At 38.8% G+C, this 18205-nt stretch overlaps 1 long non-coding RNA gene across 1 annotated transcript; it reads right to left on the reverse strand.

Annotated features, from left to right (window-relative positions):
• Window positions 1-2760: 2760 nt before the first annotated feature.
• On the reverse strand, window positions 2761-13332 carry LOC138411460 (uncharacterized). The gene is made up of 3 exons (XR_011244097.1): window positions 9718-13332; window positions 9385-9473; window positions 2761-7809 (listed from the first exon to the last, which is right to left on the reverse strand). It is a non-coding gene; the product is annotated as an uncharacterized lncRNA (long non-coding RNA).
• Between the last annotated feature and the right edge of the window lie 4873 nt (window positions 13333-18205).

The following is an 18205-nucleotide window of genomic DNA, read 5'->3' on the forward strand; positions in this document are numbered from 1 at the left end:
CGAAATATGTATTTAATCTCCTGACCTTGTAATCTCCTGGTTCTCTTTTCCCAAATATAAAACTTCAAATGAAAGTGGAATTTGCACTCTCAGAATTTTTTCCATACTCTTCTTTAACTCCTGCCAAAAAGGTCATCCCCAAAAGATATGAAAATGGTTGGCCTTATTTTCCCCACACAGTCTCCAACATCGTGTGTCTTGAGATTTCTGTTGTGTTGGTGTAATAAAGTATCTTACAATGTTCTTCCAACCATATTCTCTCCATGAGAGGGAGCATGTTGTTTTCCACTGTCCTTCATTTACCTTGTCCCATTACTCCTCTGATAACCGCCTCCCAGCCTCTTTTCCCCCCTTTTCTTTTGTATATGTCATATTGTTACCCTTTAATCTTTCGACTTCTTTATAAAGTTTTGTGATTAGTTTCTTTCCCTGGTCTGAATCATATGCTGAGATGAATAACTTATGATTCCTGAATCAGGCTCATCTGAATTAAACTTTTTTATAGTTTGCTCCATATAATGCTGCATCTGTAGATATCTGTATAAATCTTGATTGTTTAATCCATACAGATTTTTTAGATCCTGAAAACTTTCGATGGTCTTCTTTTTAAAAAGTTCCCAAAATATTTTTGGTCCCGCATCCCATCTACTGAATCTACTCTGCTGTGTTTGGTGTGAAGTCTGAATCATATGCGAATCATCTCAATACCTTACTCTGTTCAATCACTTTATTCTTTAATATAATCTCAAACCATATCTTCAAGGATATCCCCAGCCATGGATTAAATTCCTCTTGGAGATGTTGCCTCAATTTTATATCACTTATTATTGCTTGTATTGGAACATGTGTGTTTGATGTGAGACACTCATGTCCTTCCATCTTGCACTGTAGGTGGGATTGCATCATTTTGAGTCCTACTTAAACCTAAAACTCTCTCTAATTTTTCTATCTGGGACATAATTGAATGTGAGAATCTGGGTTTTCCTCACGTTCAGTTTATAGCCCGAAAATAAGCCAAAATCCTCAAGTGTTGACATGAGTGCTGGAAGAGATTTAGTGGGATCTGTTAAGTATATTAATACATCATCTGCAAATAATTCTATTTTCTGTTCATTGCCCTTAAAGTTGATACCTTTTATATTTTCAATTTGTTTTATCCATTGACTCAGGGGTTCCAAATAGAGAGCAAATAACAGCGCGCTAATTGAACAGCCCTGGCGACGGCCCCGCTCTAATATGAAAGAGTTTGAGAGATTCCCATTAATTCTAATCCTGGCTGTAGGTTTATTATATTATATAAAGATTGTATTGTATTGTACAAACGTTGCATGAAAACCAAATCGCTCCAGCACCATATATAGGAAATCCCACCTGACAGAGTCAAACGCTTTTTCTGCGTCCACTCCTAATATTATCGCCTCTATTCGTTTTTCAATAATGTTTTGCATAATATGTAATGTACGTCGGATATTGTCCTGTGTCTGTCTCTGCTTTATAAAGCCCATCTGGTCCTAATGAATTATGTCTGGCAAAATTGTTTCTAAACGTCTAGCTAAGATAGCGGTGAATAATCTATAGTCCTGGTTAAGGACACTAACTGGTCTATAATTACTCCATTTTGTCCTTTCCCTTCGGGATAACCGAAATGTAGGCTTCCCTCCAGGAGTTCGGGATATCTCCCTCTTTTAGCACCCAGTTAAATGCATTATTTAGCAAGATGATCACTGGTTCTGTGAGCACTTTATAAAACTCTGAGGTGTATCCATCTGTGCCCAGAGCCTTGTTGGTCTTCAGCTTTGAATCGCTGATTTTATTTCTTCTGCTGAATTCTGGTCCTCTGCCACCCTGTGTAAATTTAAGGAATCCAGCCATGTGGCTATCTGATGTTTATTATTTATTTTTGGTTGGGAATATAGATTCTTATAATATGTTTCAAAACATGTATGTATCTCTTCTGTCTTATATTTTGGTAGATTTGTAGCTGAGTCCCTATGCCATTTGCCTTTTTAATCTGTAGGTCAGCAATTTTGTATATTTACTTCCCGCGTCATAGTATCTCTGTTTCATGTACAACAGCTTTTTTGAATCTCTTGTCCTGAGATGTCATTTACCTCTGTTCTAACTCTTTTGATATTTTGGTTTATTTGCTCGTCCACATTTTTTTAATGTTCTTTTTCCAATTTTTTAAGCTCTGATTCTAATTTATTGAGTTTTTCCTGTGTTTGCCTTTTCAAGTATGTTGATTTAGCAATTCGTTTACCTCTAATCACAGCTTTACACGCGTCCCACAGCAGCGAGGGAGACACCTCACCATTATCATTCTCCCTCACATACAGCTAAATTTCTTTAATAAACTCTTCCTTCATTGGTCCTTTTAATACATTTATATTTAGCCTCCAAAGTGTTGATTTTTGTTCTTTTGACATAGCCAGAGTCATATATACAGGACTATGGTCTGATATGTCTCTCACTCCAATTTCACAATTTTCGATCCTATAACTATCCTTACTGAACATGAAAAAATTATCTATCCTGGAGTATATTTGATGTGGTGCTGAGAAAAATGTATAGTCTTCCCTTAGGATTGAATTCTTTCCAAACGTCAATTACTCTTTATGTAAAAAAAAATGTTTGTACTTATTGCACGTCTGTACTTATTGCACTTGTAATTTCACATTGTGGCATTTGTATTTACAGTAGGTGGTTACACTTGTGGTGGAAATTTATCTTGAGATGTAAAATAAAGAGTTTCTCAGACAGTTGTCTTTAGGTCATTTAATAGAAAGCTCTGCAGAGGGTTTCACACTTAGCATGAATGCTCAGAGTGGAACAACTCCGAATAGGGAAAGAAGAAGGTTTTATACAGTCAGGTAAACAGGAAACATAAGAGACAACTGTTGTGGCAGAACGCTCATGTGCTAATCACAAGACACTCTGTGATTCTCAACCTGTGGGAGTATCAGTGCAGGGCTGGACTGGGAGAACAAAACGGCCTGGGCATTTTTTGGCTCAGACCGGCCCACATAATTAGCGGAGCACATCTGCCATTAAATTGACGTAACTTATGTCTTCTAAATGTACAAACGTTCTGGCCTAGTGGAAAAGGTGCACAATTTAACTAAAAAAACTCTCTTTCAGGTACCAAAAAAACACCAGGAAATGTGCAGTGACTTCACACTCAATTGTTTATTTAAAATGAATCTATAAATTTGTCATGATAGCTGGCAGAAAACCTGGACGTTGAGAGAAGAGAACCCCTGGCAGCTGCCGATGAACTGGCCTTATCTACTCTCTTCACTCCAATCAGCTCCTTGGACAGAGAGAGGGGGGGGGGGCACATACGACGACAAAAAAGACGACGACAACCACTTCAATAATAACCACCAACCCCTGTAATAAATTGGCTCAGCTATTACCATAATGGCCCAAGTTGCATCGCTAAATACACTGTGTAATGCCATAGTAGTGTAATACTACGTGGTAATAAAAACTTTCCAACGACTATTATTACAGCATTCCACCTGTGAACGGCGTGTATCGTGGGGCTATGCTGTGTGCTTGTTTATCCGTCAGGCATGATAGCGTGCAGCATGACTATTCATCTAGCATTTTCATTAGCATATTAGCATAGCCGTTTGTCACAACTATTACGCATCATTTTCATATCGCTGCGGCTGGCTAAATTCAAATCCATCATCTAAACGTATTATCCTTATGTTAATAGCTGCTTACCTGGTGCACCGGCAGCGGCTCACTCAGTCCATGACCCTCGGGTTCGGACTCATCATCTCCTCCTCCCTGTTCATGGCTAGTACTACCGTCACCCTCTTCCACCATCTGTGCTGTCTCCATGGGTGGATCGCTACAGCTAGCCCCCTCGCCCTGTCCACTGGTGCTGGTGGTGCTTGATTCACCTGAGGTGGAGGGGGCTCCCGAAGCACCTCCACTGAACATGTCAGTTATTTTAGCAAATTTTCCGGCGTCTGCGGCTAAATTTTTGAGCCTTTTGGCCCTGAGCTTTTCAGCTCCACCTTTAAGTTTACGCTTTGGTTTGTCCATTGCCGTCTTCCACTCTCGCAAACTTCGCGCATAGCTAAATACAGGGAAGAGGTGGGCCGTAATAATTGGTTCTGTCTCAGATTAAATCAACCTCAAAATGAGCAAGGCACCTACCCTGAAGGAACGTAAAGTAAATACAAGAACAATTTTTTTACAGAAAATGTCACTGGTGGAGCAGACATCTATTGCAGATAACACTCTTTCATATATATCTTTGAACAGATCTTCATGTTATTTCTTGATGGAAGTAGTCAAGACAAGCAGATTCTACGGACTTTGGGTCCTTGAAAAGCGCATTATAAAATAAAGGTATTATTATTATTTATTATTAGATGGCGCACTTGTGCACTTGACTTCAGCAGGCACCGTTTCAGTGCGTATGGCGGCGTATTGGTTAGGTTACCCACCGAATAGTGCCGAAGTGACATCTGAGACACAAATTTGGCTACTGTGAGTGTTTTACCAGTAGCCAATTTGCATGCTTCAGTGAGCACAATGAGTTCTGCTGCCTGGGCTGAGAGGTGATGAGGAAAAGGACCAGAGGAGAATGTCACTATCAGAATAGACAGAAAACCAACAAAGTTAGTACCAGAGACCGGGTTCACGTGAGGCGGACCCATTTACATACAGAATCAAGTCATAGTTCGTCAGAAAGGTCAGGTTGTGGTGAACTCTGGACTTGTAGCAACACAGTTGTGTTCTCCACCCATCATCTGGAAGCGGGAGAAGCATGGCTGGATTCAAGGTTGAACAGCGTTTAACTGTGATGTTGGGCATATCAAGAAGAACAGCTAGCAGCAGAAAGATGTGAGGTCTTCTGTTCTGTGAGAATGAGAGACATAGCATGAGTAACAAGAAGTGTCAAGTCAGAGTAGCCTACGATGTCACGTGAGGCAAGAACTGCTTTTTCACAGGCGGCCACTGCACACAAGCCACTGCCACTGGGTCAAGTTTAGCAGAGAAGTAGGCTCACAGTAGCCTCGACAAAGGCGTCTGAATGTGTAGGCCTTGTTTTCAAAGTTAAAAGCAAACCAGTACTGGCTGTCCTTGTGGACAGGAACGTTTAAAAAAGCATTGGATAAATCTACAACCGAAAACCACTCTGCATCAGGCGGAATTTGGGAAAGCAACGTGGACAGGTTGGGAACAATGGGTGATCGGGCAATTACAGCGTCATTCACAGCCTTCAAATCCTGCACAAATCACCACTCAATAGGTTGACCTTTATCTCTTGTGGTGTCTGAAATGCCATGTGTTGTGTTCTCTTTAAAGGAAGCTGATCTCTGAGTTTGAGGCCCATAGGTCCTGAGGAATTCAGAGGCCTATAAGTTTAGGTTTTCTGAGAAAAACTGAATGTATACATTAATGCATTAGGTCACGGCTTTAACTGTCACCCTAAATTTGAGCTGGTGCCTTTCCCTCCCTGTTACCAAACAGATGAGGTGGGCTGGATGAAAGCCAGATGTGTTTTCTTTAGATTCACAAAAACAACTCTCCTATAAAAACGGGGAGTTGAAGCTGTTAGGGAGAAGAGATTCACATTGGCCCCGGATCTCTCTCCAGGCAGATTGCAGTGCTTGTATTGATGCTGAACTTTTTGTAATAAACCTTTCAAACAATCAAGCGGTGTCAATCGGCGATTCCTTCATCATCTTCACCATCTTCATCATCGCTACCCCAATATACAACACTCTGATTTTCTTAACTGGAAACAGTGGAGTATGGACTGGCAAATCAGGGCAGGGGATAATTACACCAGCCTGCAAGAGACAGGGCGTATCCCATCCACAGCTTCCTGTCTGACTGGGTACCGTTGTTTACATGGTCGATATTCAGATTTTGGGGTAATTGTAACTGGGTCACAGTTTCTGAAGAGGCCCACATCGTATTTGTCCTTTGCCCACAGCATTTCTGGCAAGTCTACAAGCAGGAGAACATCTGATTGGTTTGACAACATGATATGAGAATGGAGATAGTCATCAACCACATACAATGATCGTGTGGCAGGAAAACACTGATTTGGAGAAAATTTGAAACGGAAAGCATTCATGCAAGGTGAATAGATCAGGCGTCATGGTTAAATGCCAGTCTCTCCACTGGTCATCATGCGATTTATTCATAAAGTGGCTCTGTGTGCACAAAACAGCTGAAAACAGTGGCTCTGCGTGCACAAAAGCACTGGAGATGGTGAGAGAAGCTTAAAATTGCAACTTTAGTTCAGAAGATGAACTTTTGTTCACAAAGTGGTTCTGAGTGCACAAAAGCACTGGAGATGGCAACAGAAGCTTAAAATTGCAGCTGTTTTGTGCACTCAAGATTGCAACTTTAGTTCAGAAGATGAACCTTTGTTCACAAAGTGGCTCGAAGCTTCTTTCGCCATCTCCAGTGCTTTTGTGCACGCAGAGCCACTGTTTCCAGTTGTTTTGTGCTCTCAGAGCCACACAGAGGCAATGGCAAATCTAGACCATATCAAGAGTATAAATATTGCAGATATGGCTGGATGAACAGAATGAACGGTATAAATATAAACAGAATTATCAGTGGAATATAATTATGGTAGTATGAACAGAATTACAGTACAAATATAAATGTGATGCTCTCCAAAACAAATCCAGCACTACAAACCACCACCACCACGACTACAAATGACCTGAAACGTGCTCCTATCACTATTCTGGAGGAACGATTTGGGCCTCCACACAGTGTGAGTGTTAACAACAGTATGTAATAATAATAACAGTATATAATGATAACATTTATAATATTATAGTAGTAATATGTGTCTGTTGTGCTGCTGCTTCCATTTGTACTGTTTACATTTACATTGCATACATTTTATTGATTTTTTTAACTGTGAATGTTCAATTTGCACTGCTCAGTTTTGCACAATCCTCACCCTATTCACCTCATTTACCTTGTTTTTGCCTTACTTTTAAACATGTTTCATATTCTTATTGTATTTGATGTAAATATTGTATTTGAATGTCAATTTTGGTCGGCTGGTTTTCCAGAAAGGACAGCACAAGAATTTCAATTCACAGGGGAACGTGTGTTCTTGTGTGTATTGGACAGTAAAAATTGTTGAATCTTGAATTGGCAAGAAAACATTCAGCCACTCGGCCCTTTGTGGAATAGTTTGGACATGGCTACAGAACAAAATACAAAGGCAGTGTCCAAGATGAAACACTAAAACACTTGACTTCTGCTAACAATAGTCTTTGGGTTCCACCGACTGCGTTTCCATTGGATTTGCACTCAAAATCATTGCTTTTTAATGGTTTGTGAGTGTAGGAATAATGGTGATTGTGACTTGATAAGGTGGGTGCAATGTTTTTTTTCGTCCACTAGCTGGAGGTCATTGACCACGGAGCACAACAGTTTTTTCAAGCTTCAAGATATTGAATCAACTTTATCAGTGTTCAAGTCAAGTCAACTTTATGATCAATAATGCCATATGTGCAGGACATACAGAGAATTGAAATAGCGTTTCCCTCTTATCCCCGGTGCAAACAACTTTCAACATGAAATATAAAATATCAAAAATAGAAGTCATTCAAAGATATAAACAGGCAGTGGCAAATGTAGATGATATGAAAGATTCGCAGTTTGGGCCCCTGACCAGCTGGAGCTCTGACATTTTGCACACTGCCAGGGGCCCCAAGTTTTCAGTAAACGTTCCCCCGGGGACCCAGGAAGTGCAACTACATTCGGGTCGCCGTAGCCGGAAGTTGTTTTTCTAGTGTAAAATACCTGAAAAGGGGAGTATTTGAGTGAACGATAAATGGACACATACTTTTCACAGATCATGTGTATTATGACTCATTATCAGGGTAACCACCTACTGTAAATACAAATGCCACAATGTGTACAATTACTGCTGAATATCTACAGAACTGAAATATTACATACGTCAATAGACTATACTGAAATATTACTATAGACAATGTACATCCAAACAGACATTTAACATGTCTAATCTGTGACCTAGCACTTGCATTCATTAAACAACTTTGATACCAGTAATAGGGCAAACATAAGCATGTAAGATAAACAAATACAGCATTTCACAAAATAATCTTTAACTCGGCTTACTTCTAATATACTGATAATATATTGCAACTCACAATTTAGAACAGTACACTCAGTAACGCAAATATTTCAGATTTTTTTTTTTTAAATAGCCTGCTTGCAACAACACTAGTCACATAGTTTTTCCACAGCCACAGTGTACTACTATTCCACAGACGGCGTAGAGTTAGCATTGCAGGAGATTAATGTGGCTTATGTTAACTTAATCATCGTCATGTAATTATCAATATTACTTCACGCTACACGAACAGACCATATTACAAATAGTTTCCTGAGCACATATACACATTCACCTAACACACTGGTGAATATTAACCATTACTTTGAGGTACTGCTGTCAAAATGGAACTTCAAAAATGGGCTTAATTGATACCAAAGGTCAAAAAGGTCACCTGGGCCCCTCTGCGGTTTTTGGTGAAAATGGGTAATGCAGGCTCAAAGAGCCCCTCGTGACCAGTGGGTCAAATTTGGGGCACCTAGGCCCTTGGGAAGGCCCTGAAAGGGATCCTAATTTTCCCAAAAAGCTCCAGAACCAAGAGGCTGCCAACCCAGTCACACTACCCAAGTTGGAAGCACCTTGTGAGGCATGCCTGCTGGACAATTGGTGGCACTTTTCCTAGATGTAAAATGCCTACAAGTTTCTGAGTCGTGTCCTTTTGGCCCCTGTTTAGGCCCCTGACCAGGTAGAGGGCTAAAATCCAAGAGACAACTCATGTAACATTGATAAGAAATTCACTCAAGCAGTGACTCCAAGTTACCAGATATAATGAAATTCCCTACTGACAGTCCTAACATATCACATTCACAGTGACGTTACTCTGACCTTTAACTTCGAAGGGAATAAAATCCTTCATCTTTGAGTTGAAGTTACTGTTTTTACCAAGTTTGACGACATTCCCATGACCTGATCTTTAGATATCAATTTCAGGAAAAATATTAACATACTTTGTGAGAACACTGCGACATTTGACCACCAAAATGAAATCCAATTTCATGCGAATGTTGGTGCCAAATGTGAAAGAATTCCCTCAAGGCATTTCAGATATATCGCATTTACAAGGCAAGAAGTGTGCTTTGTGAGGTCCTAGTGACCTTGCCATTTGATCTTTGACAACTGAATTCTATTCAAGTCATCATTGAGTCCAAGTGAATGTTTGTGCCACATGTAATGATATTTCCTTTGTATTCAAAACAATGCAAAGTCAAGTGAGCTTGACCTTTCGACCTTTGACTTACATAATGTAGTTGTTCATGAGATATCACTTTCACATGAATGGGACAGACAGATGGATGGATAAGCTGAAAACATAATGCCTCTGGCGACACTGAAAGTGAAAATGGTAAAGAAATAAATATAGCAATACATGATAAATAATTTGTTCCCTGTACTTTTAATTTACATGGATGATTTCTTGACAAAACAAGCCAACTCTATAAATGTGAACTGAGTGTCAGAAATTAACACGACGTTCATAGCATCTGCAAACAATTTTTCCCCACAAATTTCTGTAACTTTCTGAGAATCTACATCACAGTATATTGTAAAATATCATGCGTTTCAATACTCACATTATTGATGGAACCTCAGTGATGTCTACTGTCCCTGGCTCAGACACTCTCTCAAGCATCTACAGGACATGTCAAGACAGGTAATGGTAGAATTAAAATAACATTAGATATCTACAATTCAGTTGAACTATTATAGTTTCAGACATTAACATTTAATTCCGAGTTCAGTCAGGAACCCTTTGTCATGATTTACCCATTTGTTGCAAATGGGGACACAGTTATGATTGGCGCTGAAGGCTCCATTCTTTGGATGTTCCCTGTTTAGCCGAGCAGCGTGCTGAGATAAAACAGGGAACATATGCAGAGTGGGCGTAGCAGGCAAGGTACTTTTGTTTAAGATGATTTACCACAACCGTGTTTGGACTCGGTGCTGTGGTGGCAGTTTCTGTGAAACAAGCACAAAGTCAAACACTTCTTTCTTTAAGTTTAATTCAGCATCTGCAGATGGACTCATTGGTACACATCACCTGAATGACATGCACAAATGAGCAAAGAACATAGGAGAATCTGTGTTCTTATAACTCACAGCCCCCTCCCACTAAGCATGCAAAGGTATATATTACCCTTCTGTAGTTTCACTCAGTGGAGGAGACATCCTGTCCTTTTGTTTACATGTTCTGTGGATGACCCCCCTGTGAGATCCCAGTTGTTTGATCCCAATCAGAGATACTAGATACCATAAAGTTGTGATTTCTCGAGGCCATAAAACTCAAGTCTCTTAAGCCACCACCGTAAACCTTAAAGTTGCCCTTTTAGATGAACAATTTGGTCAACCATTTGGTCAGTCCTCCACATACATGTCTGTTTATGCAATTATACACACACAAATGTAAAATTTCCATTACAGTGCTAAAAGTGTTAGAGCTTAGCAGGGATCAGTGAGGATGAGGTCATATTTAAAGGGACCACTTTGGTGAGAGAATGGGCTGTGATTGGTGGGTGACTGACGAGCACCCATAAACCTATCGGTAGCTGAGCACATGACTCTGTGTCCTGCATGAACTAACACAATGCTTCATTAGTCACAATTCTAGTTCAGGATTTCCACAATGACATTCTAACTTTAAACTTCATTTAAGGTATCTTGAATTGAGGCAAATTAAAGCTGACCTTGAATTATGATCAGTCAGAATCAAATTGTCATATATCACAAATCATAAACCGGATTTATTTTCATAATTAATTATGGATAAAATTACAAAGTATGTTGCAGAAATCTGAAATGGATATCTATATCATTGAGCATTGTACAAGTTACATTGTACAAGTACATGTTCTACTGCATAAGGGATCAGCCACTTGCTATCTGTAAACCCCCAACCCCCAAGTGAATCTCCTTATATTATGCTAGGTGTTGTTTGGGAAAAAAAAAAAAATGAACAGAAAATAAGTCTAATTTTTGCATTTTAGCAGGTGCTCTTAATAAAAATGTTCCCTTTTTAGCACCATGCATCTTATCCACTGAAATATCCACACTTACATCACTGATATAAACATATACCTATTCATATTTAATTAAAGTAAATGGAGAATTACAGGATTACCTCCACATTTGCTATGGTTTGAGATACTGCTGCTAGTGCGACATCTAGTGGCAGTGAATATCGCTAATGAATATCATATGTACATAAACACTCTCAGAGGTGGGAAGTAGAACCTGTGGTGAACTTCAGCTGACATAAAAACTCAAAAGCTTTAGTTTGTCCAGTTTGGACGCGCTCCTGATGTAAATATAAAGTATTTAAATCTAGCAGGGCCCATTCTGTTCAATCTGTACAATTTTGACGATTGCCCACTGGTGGATTATTTTATATTCAATTCTTGCCAATAGATCACTTTCTCCTAAGTCTGATACACTGGACCTTTTAAGAAAATACTTCATTCAATACATTGTACTCATTTTCTTGTGGACAGTTTTTCATGCTCAAAAATCTTTGCTTTAACCCTCCGTTTTAGTGAATTGTTTTTTACTTTATTTGAAGTAAGAGTAGTTCAGTTAAAGAAGTCAAAGTACATTTCAGAACCTGTACTTTTCTACTTTTACTTGGTTAAAGAAGCCGAAAAAGTGGTTAAACTTCAGCTCAAGTTATTTTTAATACAAGTATCTGTACCTCTACTTGAATAAAGAATGTGTGTGCTTTTATCACCTCTGCACACACATACACACACACAGTGGATTTTTTTTAACAACAGGGAGACCACAACTTCGCAATAACACAACGATACCCATAAGCAACAGTTAAATTCGAAAAAACAAGCTGCAAAGCAACCAAACTCACGCCATGCAGTAGCAAACTGCCAATACAACTGCCTGGACACTCCAAACAATTTGTAGAGCAACACATAATGTCCTGAGCATGTAATTACATAGGCATCAGGACAAACACCAAATGTTAGCTCTCAACTTGAACCCGGTTATGATGCTGTGGCAAGACTTTAGAGTACAGCATGAATGTACAGTTCATGCTCAAAAACCTATGTGCTGGATTTTAAAAAGTCCTGCAATGGCAATGGTTCAAAAATTCCTCCACAGGGATGTAAAAGACTTAAAGTTATTGCAAATAGAACAGTATTTAGGTTTTGGGGTGGATTACCTTTCAATGGGGGATTTAGATTAACTCTTTCCTTTCAATAAATCCAATGATGTACTCACATTGTCTTTACCTTATATTAAAATGTGTTTGATGATCTGCAACATTGCTCAAAAAACATTCCTCTGTTACGTCATGCTGTCAAAAAATAACTTGATGATGTGAAGAGCTACTTGTTTCTCTTATCTGTGAAGATAGTTCTTGATAAATCTTTATAAGGCTATATGTTTGGAGTCATTGCTATGTGCATGATTGTATTATGCATGTTATTAATTATAATATTTTTGCACGGCACTAAATACAAACGATTTCTGCATCATCATGCCACTCTCAATTAACATACAGAAACAGAAGCAAATGAGACATAACTGTGGTTGTTCTCTAAGATGTGATACAGTTACATTTTGTTTTGTTGTTGCCTTTTAACTGAAGTGCCAGTATGTATGACATGTGTCAGATCAGCCTATGTTTTGGTGGCTGGTCATTATCCTGTCTGGTCCATCGGCCATCATGGACCAACATCCTGTCTGGTCAACAGACTGAGGCCCCTGCTGAAGAAATACAGAGTCACTGTGTACTTGTCTGGCCATGACCACAATCTGCAGGTATGTAAGTGAGTGCACGCTCAATCATAAAAAATATCATGTGTAAATGATACACATCAAGGAAGTGTATCTCAGTGTGTTGTTATGTGTCTGTCTATCTCTTTGACAGTTATTTATTCTTTTTCATATCCCACTTATCACACTGTGTTTGAGAAGAGTATGTGCAAGATTGCCCCTCTCTGTACAGGAGGTGGCATTCACTAGTGGGTGCTACAAAGACTGTACTTGTTGATAGTTCAAAGCTAGTTTGCATCATTTTCTGGCACCAAGACTGGCATGTGCCCACATTACACAATCACAGGTTTTATACATTTCCAAAAATTAGAAACCATCCAGATAGTTATTGGGTTAAATGATACTTTGTTTCAACGGATATTACTGGTCAATATAATTAGTCATAAAGATGAAATCTTATTTATTTTATATGAGCACAGTGTTGACATATTGTTCCAGGAAGATGAGCATTTGTTTTTCCTGCAGTAGTATAACTTACAGTCCAACAATTGGCTTCAACTTATCTCAATGAAGTAAATGATTGCACAATGTGATGGCTACTGAGTAAAGACAGCCTTAAGAATGGTACACTGTAAGCCTTATCTTCACTATGCAAGTCTGTATGGCACAAAATGACCGTAAAAAAACTAAAGTCACTGCACAACAGAAGCAGAAAGGGAGGGGGGATTGAAAAGATGGAAACAATAACATAGAATGATACACTGTGATGGAATATCTGGTAACTTCATCTACCACTTGTATGATATGGTTTTATATTTAATTTTATAATTACCTCAACATTATGAAGTTATCTGTGTCTCTGTAAAACACGTTGGAGCAAGCGGAATCTACTGTGCAATGTGAGTGTTGCAGTCTAAGCATACAGATGTGTTGATTGTCAATATGTGTGTGTCAGTGTAAGAGGGAATCAATGTGCTGCATAAAGCCCTACAATGAAATAAGATTGGAAACAAGTGGTTGATATGAGAACAGTTCAATCAGGAGAGACTTTAACTTGACAGTTGAATATTTTTTTTATTTCTATGCAATTAAGACTTTTGGCATTTTGACCCCTATGTGATGTCATTGGCATCAGAGGGGTTGATGGAGAAATAATTATGAATGACTCTGCTGGACTGGACCATGGCTTCGGATTAAACCGGAGGAGATTGGGTTGAAGGGGAGTTACAGCGATCACTAATGACAGCTGACTGCCGGAGAGAGGAGAAAGGATTTCAAATTTGATCACAACCGCACGACTGGCTGGATGAGATTGTGGCAATATCTGAATGGGCATTCAAAATGCCCACAATCAGCTGATTAATAAGAAAAAATATATATAGAGAGATAGATTTGTGAGTAATTGAATATTTCAAATTTATATAGCACGGTATCACAACAAGCAGTTGTCTAAGGGTGCTGCACAAAAGTCCAAGTCCAAGAAGAAACACAAAATCCAACTTGTTCCACACCGAGCAAGCATGAGCAACAGCGGGGAGGAAAAACTCCCAGGTGTAAGAAACCTCCGGCAGAACTGGGCTCTGTGTGGACGGCCTCTGCCAGGAACGGTTTATGAGAAAGTTTTCCTGAATTATACTTCCTACTTATACTGTGCAGCTTCATGTTGCAGCTGAATACCCCTCATCTTACCCTCCTCTTCCAAACATGAAAGAGAACCTGTGGCAGCCTTCACTTGTCATAAAAACTCAAGAGGCGTTTAGATTGTCCAGTTTTTACTACTGTAAAAACATGGCGGCCTCTGTAGAGAGGACCTGCTCCCCATGTAAATATAAAGTATTTAAATATAGATGGCTCATTCTAAGAAAACAACAATCGTACAATTTAGATAAAACACACTAGTGAAAACATCACTAGGATTGCTTTGTATTCACTTTCTGCTCCCTTTCACCTAAATCTTACACACTGAACCTTTAATGAATTTTGTCGCTGTATCTTGGTCTAATTGAGCACAACATTGATGCCTTTAATGCTGTCTGTCTCTGTATTTTTAACAGTTCATCAGAGAGGATGATGGGAGCTCATATGTAGTCAGTGGGAGTGGGGTGGTCAGCGATCCTGACACCACTCACAAGGACAGTGTTCCTCAGTCCTGGCAGCTCTACTCCAGTCCTGTCAATCACACAATAGGAGGCGTGGCTTACTTCCAGGTCACTGAGCATAAGATGACAGTCACCTTCATGCAGACTAACGGGAAATGTGTTTACCGCACAGAGCTGCCAACACGTATAGTCAGAAGTAATGGCATGCTCTAAAACTGAAGATATGATTACTGATATCTTTGGGCGATGGCATGTTACTATTAAGTGAAATGTGTATATATTAAGATATATTCATAGTATTTTGTACTGTATGTAATGTTTGACACATGTAACAAAATACAAACTGTTTTATGTCTTTTGTTGTGCATTGTATTTCATGATGGAGGCCTCAATGTGCAGGATAAAATATAGCTCTACTTGCATACAAGTAAGTAGTAGAGCAATAGTAGAGCCAAGTAGAGCATTGTTAGGTTTGCAACCAAAACATCTGCTCTGCCATTTTCACTCAAAATTGGACCAAATTAATATTTGATTGTCATATTACTGCTTTTATTTGTTCAATTTTTTATTTACTTTGCTTGCTTTTCAGTCAAAGCACTTCTGTTTTTTAAAGTGCTATATGAATAAAGTGTATTACTAGTATCAATATTATTATTATTATTATAGTATTCAAGTGAGTTTACCATGAGTGAGTGACTACAACAAGTTTCTGGAATCAGTGTGGGCGCCCATCTGCCTTGACTTGAGGAGAATAATGGAGGAGAGGAGAGATGAGTGGATAAGAGGGGAGAGAAGAGAGAGAGAGAGAGAGACAGAGAGAGACTGTTGTTGTCATAAAAATATAAATATAATGAATAGTGATACATTGAGATGCAATTATATTATTAATAATAACAGTTTATCATCATCATCATAATCATAATATGGTGGTAGTATTAGTAGTGAAATTTGGAGAGAGAGGGAGAGAGATAGAGAGATGGAAGCACAAACAATGGACTTTAGTTACATGAAGTAATATGAGAAAAATATGGGGCCACAGGCACAGTTCAGTGCATGTTGGGAGTTGTAGAAGAAAATTGTTGTTGTTTTCTCTATTTCTTTTGATATTTTTATGCACCTTTCAAGTTCCTGCTTTTCTTCATGACATCGATCTTTGTGTTTACTGTATCTACTTTCCCAGGAGGATGGCTTTTGAGACAGCTTTCCTGATTACATGTTGTTATGGCCTGGCTGGCTGAGACCATAACAATAATAATAATAAATGTATTTATACATAAAATGCAGCTAAAATGTATTATCATAGCAACAAGTCTTGAGTTGTTTCTTAAAACTATCAACAGAAGAAGCATGTCTGATGTGTGGTGGGAGTTTGTTCCAAACCTTTGGATAGCATAGCATAGGAAAGAGAAGCAAGAGAAAGCTGCTTCCCCAAACCTTTTATAGTTTGTTTTGGGGACATTGAGCAAGCCCGCTGTAGACGACCTGAGGGAATGATTCGTAACATATTCCGATAAACAGTCAGAGATGTATGACGGTGCTGTACCATTAAGAGAATTAAAAACAAGTAAAATAATTTTAAAATCAATCCTCAGTGATGCTAGAAGCCAGTGTAAAGACACTAAAATAAGAGTAATATGGAATCTTTTCCTATTTCTCATTAAAACCATGGCGGCTGAATTTTGCAAAAGCTGTAGGCGATCGATGGATTTTTTCGGTAATCCTGAATATAGTGCATTACAGTAGTCCAGGCGAGAAAGTATAAAAGCATGAATCAACTTTTTGGCAGTTTCCAAAGTGAGGTACAGTCTTACTCTTGCAATGTTTCTTAAATGATAAAAGGCAATCTTTGTGACATTGTTTATGTGTGGATTAAAATCTAGTCCTGAGTAACACCCAGGTTCTTTATTTTTGATTTATTTTGCTGCTCCAACTTTGCCGATAATCTTTTGTCCTTGAACATTACAAGATTTTCAGTTTTATTTTCACAGGCAATTTATAACTTGGTTTGGCGCATCAGAGTCATCTGGCACTAAATAAGGGAAGACACATGATGGATCAGATTTTTCTAACAAAAAGTAATTTTCAAAGAACTAAAACAAAAAAGAAATTCAACTGATAAGGCTGACAGGAACTGAATTCCAGACCAAAACAAGATCAAATTAATGCTACAGAAATCAAAACTCATCTGAATGGCAGGATGAGCATGGCTATTATTATATGAGGCAGTGGCCAGCTACCTCTACTTCACTGATGGCCCCCAGCTCCAGCCAAAGCAGGATCTTGCAACACAAGACACACAAGCAAGTATACCTAGGCAAGATGCTGAACCCCAAATTGCCCTTCATTGAAAAAAAAACTGTATGAATATGTGTGTGAATGGGTGAATTGCAAACTGTATTGTAAAGTGCTTTGAGTGATCATCAAGACTAGAAAGGTGCTATATAAATACAAACCATTCACAAGCTCTCACATCACAGTGTGAATTCAATTTACTTGAACCCCCAATGCATACAGATATGCCACATCAGCAGGGGTGGTGAAGGTGTTTATCACATGACTTAGTGAATGATTGGAGCATAATTGTATAATAAATTAGCCTGTCCAGGAGTTCCTGGAGTTGTATTCACATTTATTTTCACAGAGACCCCTCCATCGGCAAAGAGATGAGTAGATAATGAGTGAATTTTCTTTTTGCGTTGAACTATCCATTTAAGTGATGATACAAAAACCTAAACTCTGAATGTTGTCCATTAGAAAGAATTGTACCGCCTTGTGTGATGTCTCTCCCCACTCTGCAGTGAGTAAAACACATCTGAACAAGCCACAACATTTTTATTCTTTCACAGAATTCCCAAAGCGGTCGACAGGTAACAAATGCATGGACTACTTTTTCAGCATTCTTTGAGACGAGATGTTTCTCATTTTCATATTTTGTAGGTGGAAGAAGGCTGTCCCAGAGGCTTGTTTTCATGTAACTCCAAGGTTCCCCACAGTAAAGCTGGGGGCCAGGCTTAAGCCATGCAAGATAACTGGGTTCAGACCTCTTTATATACAGTCTATGGTTCAGACAATGTTTCTCTGAGACATTTAAGTACTTCTCTTTTGTTTGCCGTAAACCATATTATATTGTATGGCATCAAGATGTAATTATCTGTAGAAATGTCAGTCTGTGAATGTAACAAATGGTTTCATTTGAGGTTTAATTGATGGGTGCAGAATGGCCCTGAAACACGATATT

This window comes from Paralichthys olivaceus, chromosome 9, assembly GCF_024713975.1.
Source record: "Paralichthys olivaceus isolate ysfri-2021 chromosome 9, ASM2471397v2, whole genome shotgun sequence".
Classification (NCBI taxonomy): Eukaryota; Metazoa; Chordata; class Actinopteri; order Pleuronectiformes; family Paralichthyidae; genus Paralichthys; species Paralichthys olivaceus.